Here is a 6,110-nt window from a genome sequence, read left to right as displayed (position 1 = left end):
AATACCGTCTCATGACTTATATTATTATTATTATTTGTAATAACAAACCTATTACAAGGCTTTTAAAAGCAGATTAAAACTGTATACGTGTGTTGGAATTTTATATTGTTTCAAAAATATTTCGATATGTCGATATCGTTGACACATATTACGTTGATTTGAATGTGTAATAATAATAATAAAGGTAATAATAATAAATGGGAATAATCAGAAAAACGCAAAAAGAAAACAAAAAAAAAAAAAAAAAATTATACACGACAAGCTATTGTTGAAGAAAAATTATAAATACGAAAAATGTATATCAATGTTTGTACATAGACAATAATGAAAATAATAATAATAATAATAACAAGATTAAAGTAATCAATAAATCGTATAATGTTGAGATAACTAAAAACAATCATTCAAATATATTATAACAATTAATTTTTTATTCCTTTTTAACCTCTAATGGAATATTAATTAATTTTGTATTCATTCACGAAGCGAAAACAGCAGAAAGGTTTAAACATTGGAATCAGATGCTTGAGGGATAAATCAAAGACGGCTCGGCAGTAAAGTTTAATCTATTTGAATGGAAATTCATCAAGGTAAGTGAAGACAAGTATTAAAGTATAATTGACGTTCAGCTAAACGATTCAAATTACTCGAATTTTATTGCAAATTTTTTGCTACCGAAGTAAAAATTCGAAAAAACTAATTTTTTGATATAACAATGTAGCAAAAATTTTGCATGTAAATTTTTTGAAAATTTAACCTTAGATCCAACATCAGCGATGAAAAAAATCTTACGTTATCAATTTTCAGTCGAATCCATTCATCGATTCTCAAGATATCATCGTTTTTATATGATTTTTTTTTGAAATTCTGTTATTTCATCAATTCAAAAATCTAATCTGTTCCAAATTTGGGAAACATCCGCGTCGATTGCGACCAAAATAATTGAATAACTTCCTTTTTTCTCTGCAGACGGAAAAATGAGAAGTCTAAAAGTAAAAAAAAAAAAAAAAAAAAAAAAAGCGCTTCAAAATACAGAAAAAAGACACAAAATGTGCAAAAGTACAGGAAGAAAATAGCAGAAATCCAATTGCTGAGCAAAATAAAAATACGTTCTGCCTTATTATCAGGCTGGTGGAGATGAAAAACGTTTCGCGGTTAGAATTTCACCCCTTGATGGGGTATTTATCCGTTGAGTAGAAGGTACCGTTCGTTCGTTCGTTCGTTCGTTCGTTCGTTCGTTCGTTCATTCGTAGCAACGAAGGCTGCACAATGGCTGTAGGTACGTATGTATAAATACACCCACACATCCGCGTACAAAACGTAGCAGGTTTCGGAATTGGGCCATTCATATCCATCCGGGTTTCGGCGGCGTGCCCGCGTTGTTTTGCATACCATTTAAAAGCGCCATTTTCCTCTCTTGAAAGCCGCTATGTAAAGGCCAAGAGAGAGAGAGAGAGAGAGAGAGAAGAAGAGAGGAAGAGAGCCACAAATATCCATTTCATCGTTCCGCTATTCGAAATTTCGACCGGAAACGATTGCTACCTACGTTGCGATACCTTGATTTTAAAATTACACATTGAAACAAAAAAAGTTTACGAAAAAAGCTTCATCGGCTTTCATAATTTCGAAAAAAAAAAACAAAAAAAAAATAAACTTTTCAAAAGAGTGTATTATTTTTAAAATTACTCTACTACAGTATTCGACGAACAGTTAAAACAAAAAAAGTTTAACACCAAAAAAGCTTCATCGGCTCTCATAATTTCGAAAAAAACAAAGAAAAAACTTTTCAAAAGAGTGTATTGTAATAATTTTTTCACCCTAGGTCGTAAATTTTATTCCGCTCACCTGCCTCTTCATCTTTATTTCAACTTTTTCTTCTTCCCGAAGAAGTTTTTTTCCCAGTTTCCGTTTCCGTTTCCGTTTCCATCGCCGTGCGTCCTGTATAAAGTACAGCCACTCTGTTCTCCTTCTCTCTATTTTTCTCTCAGTGAAAGCAGAAGACAAAAAAAAAAAAAACAAAAAAAAAAAATAAAATAAAATAAAATAATCGTAGAAAAATAATGATGCAAATAAATAAAAAGAAAAGGTATTGTTTGAAGAAATTCAGACGCATGGCGAAAATTTAACGAGGAATTTTAGTTTGAGAACTTGATTACTTATAGTCTGAAAAATATTATATAATATTTTTCATCGAAATTAATAACAAAATGACAGCATGGCGCATATCGTTCGCTACTTATATGCGTGATGCCACCATTTTGTCATTAATTTCAGTAAAAATTTTTGAAAATATTGCTGAAAGTATAAGTAATAAAGCCCCCGAATTCGAATTACTTTGAACGTTTTGATTTTCTTAAAAAAAAAAAAAAAAAAAAAAATAAAAAAATCTCCTAAAAATGTGAAATTCTAAATTTTGAAGAATAAAAAAAATCATTCGTCACTTCGATATCTTCATTTCTATAATATTTTTGTTTAAAGGAGGATTTCGTTGACGAACCGTGATTCAGGAGAAAAAAAAAAAAAAAAAAAACACTGTAGTTCAAAATTTCTATCAGCTGTGACGTCAACGCAGCGAGTCATTATCTCCAACCCCTTTTCAACCCCCGCAATTTCCGATCCCCTGTGACTCTAGTTTGCCACTAATTATTATGCATTGGTATGCAAATGAATGAGCGTTTAATAGACCGGATGTTGTTCGACGCGCCTCTCTCTGCACCTGTGATTCTCTATTTTTGACTGCACAATATTCCGGCAACGTATTCCGCTCGGGATCACCGTAATCATAACATTATCATGATGATTATAATCCATAGCATGTATAACATACATACCTATCCGATAAAAAGTAAAACGAAAAATATTTAGCAGACGGAATTGCAATTATCGACAATTTTTTTTTTTTGTTTTCAAAAAACATACATTCATGAAGTCAGATTCTTGGGATATTTGAAAAATCTAAAAATCCTTGGGGATAAAAGAAAAAAAAAAAACAAATTACTAATCATCTGAAAATAAAAAATGCTTTGCTGTTTTTTTTTTTTTTTTTTTTTTTTCCACCTTTTTCTTTCACAATCGCGTCAAGTGATGAAATTTCTTTGCGACGTTGATTTTTTTCGTTTTATCAACAGGAGTAAAGATTCGCGCGAGACTGTTTTTTTTTCTTACTTAGTTAAAAATTTGTCAATATTTTCTTCATCATTTTCTATGCTGAGAATTGAACGAAGTTTTTTTTTTTGTTTCTGTTTTGTTCCATTCCACTCTTTGATAACTACACCTGATATTCCATGTTTCACGAATTTGGGGTGAAATGATGCAAAAAAAAAAAAAAAACCTTCAATGAGAGAAAGAAATTATGTCAACAATTTTTTTTACTTTCCTCGGTTAGTATAAAAAAAAAAAAAAAAAAAAAAGATTCAGCGTATTTGAATCCTCGAAAATTAAGTATTTTCTTGAGTACTTCGTTTTCCTCCTCCTCCCCCTTCCCCCCTATATAAAAACAATATAGATAAAATATTGCGAGATAATGGATGAAAATATCTATAAATTTAACGATAAGTCAGATAAAATTATGCGTATATACGAGCACAACATCTGGGATATTTTTAAATCGCTTGGTAATAACGAGACTTATACTGCAAGGGAAGTAAAGCTGGATTACAACATGGCGTAACATATAAGCGGTAATATTCGAAAAATTACAAGCGGCAAGCGGCTCAATGGAGTCGGATGAGTATTAATTTATTATTCCCTTTAAAACGTTTAATCTGCAGGTATTAGGTAAGTACATATACGTATTTTATATAATTCATACAAAAGTGTGTAAAAATAATTTTTCGATTCAAATGTATCAGCATATGTAGCAGATATTCGTGATAAAAAATGTAGAGATTTGAAAAAAAAAGAAAAAAAAATATCAAGTCTATGTAATATTTAATTAATTATCTCATCGGGTTTAATAAGTATGGAAAAAGTTTAAAATAAATTAAAGCAACAGATTTTTTGTTTAAAAAAAAATTGCACACATGTACGAAGAGGTTTTTCGTTTTGAAAGATTGAAAATTCGGTGGGAAAATGTCGATATTTGAATTTTTCGATTTCGTCATAAAATTCTCTCTCTTTTCTTTCAGCGTTCGATTCTTCGTCTTTCGGAAGCGATATTTTTTTTTTTTTTACCCCCCTGAGTTTTGGCGGTTATTCAAGATAATTCGACCGAGTTTGTTGGACCGGATCTCCATCGTATCGCGGCCCATATATTCGGCATTACTCGAGATGATTCACGTCTTGTCAAAAGTCGAATAAAATTGAGCCTTTCACGGTAGGCAGGCGCCTTTTTCTTCGAGAGATGGGAAAGAAAGAGGGAGAGAGAAAATAAGAGGGGGAGGAATCCGAATTGCGAAGGGAAGGGGGTAGAGGCGAGGAACTCCCAAGGGGCAGATAGAGTTAGCTTTAATACGTTCCAACCGGCAATTTTACGCTTCGAGCACCTTGAAAAGCCACGAATGAAAAAGATGGAGGGAGAAAGAGGTAGCGGAAGAAGAATAAGAAAAAGAAGAAGAAGAAGAAGAAGAAGAAGACGAAGACGAGAGTAAAAAAAAAAAAAAAAAAACGAAAAGAAAAAGAGCGGGGGAAAGAAGAAAAAACACAATAATACTGGGAAAGGGAAGAAGAAGGTGAGGAAAAAAATGAGACGAAGAAATGGTGGGGGAGGGGGTAGAAATTGGGGAACGAAAGGAAAAATACCTCGAGATCTGATCAACGTCTGTTTTACCCTCCCTTTCGCAGTAGCTTATATACATGCTCCGAGGGCTTTTCCAATTTTCATCCCCTGCGGAAGCTGCGCTCAGTGTTTACGTATCGGGTCTTCCATGACAATTCGATCAACGAGCGCTCCCCTCTTAATCGATCCTGACCATATGAAAATTTTATTCTATTTGAACGGCAATTAATTTAAAATTGTTCAACTTACATTCAAGCTTTCGGAACAATCGATGATCGCCGAACGTCATTCGGACTACCGAGACGTTGCAGGGGTTGGTTTTTTTTTTTTTTTTTTTTTTTATCTCTCTTTTTTTCTGTAATCGAGAATTTTTCTATTCTTTCGAAGATCGAAAAAACTTTTATATGTTTATTAAACTAATCCGAAATAATGTTTTCTCAAATATAAGATACATATATATATTAGGGTGGCGCAAAAAAACCGACTATTTTTTTTTTTTTTTTGAGTTTCGTGTGACAAAATGTTAGTTTTTGATGTTTTAAGAGCCTACTCCGAAGGTCTGTTCAAAAAAAAAAAAATTTCAAGAAGTCACTCCACATTCTTTAAAACGTCAGAAATCGTCAAAAATCGATTAATTTAAAAAAAAAAAATTTTCTCGTTACGGTATAATTTTATAGACAAAAAAAAAAATAAGTTTCCGAAAGTTTCAGTTCAAAATTTGAATTTTGAAAGGATCGCGCATAATTTTTTTTCAATTTCTTGGTCTATTTCCTTAGATCTTTTCGAGCGACCTTTTAATATTCATATTAAAATTTCATAAATTATTCTTCTTTAATTTAGTCAGAACGAATCGATAACAATACACCACGAAATGAATTAAAAATCAAACAAAATACTGAAAATATAATTCCTTTAATTTAATTTTTTGACGATTTTTGGCATTCTAAAAAATGTGGAGCGACCTCTTAAAATTTTTTTTCGAGCTGTCCTTTGGAGCGGGCTCTTAAAACATCAAAAACTAACATTTTGTCGCACGAGACTTAAAAAAAAAAAAAAAATAGTCAGTTTTTTCGCGCCACCCTAATATACACATATATGTATCCAAGAAAGCTTTAAGTAAGAAATTTTGAAAAGAAAAATTAACCCTTTCTATCGAAGTTAAAACATTTTTTCAACGCATTATATACACTATATAAATTTAAACAATCATGGCATTTTTCTTTTACTTGAATTATATCAAACTACACAAAAAAAAAAACCAATTCTGTAAAATGTTTTTTTATTTTCGAAACCGTAAACAGATAGGCAAAAAAGTTGGGGAATATTTAGCCCCTAAAACTTGTCCATTTCCGCCACTTATCGAGTTGGCTTTCCTGTTTGCGTATGTATTACA

The sequence above is a fragment of the Diprion similis genome, chromosome 13 (genome assembly GCF_021155765.1).
Source record: "Diprion similis isolate iyDipSimi1 chromosome 13, iyDipSimi1.1, whole genome shotgun sequence".
Taxonomy (NCBI): Eukaryota; Metazoa; Arthropoda; class Insecta; order Hymenoptera; family Diprionidae; genus Diprion; species Diprion similis.
This window is presented reverse-complemented; position numbering follows the sequence as displayed.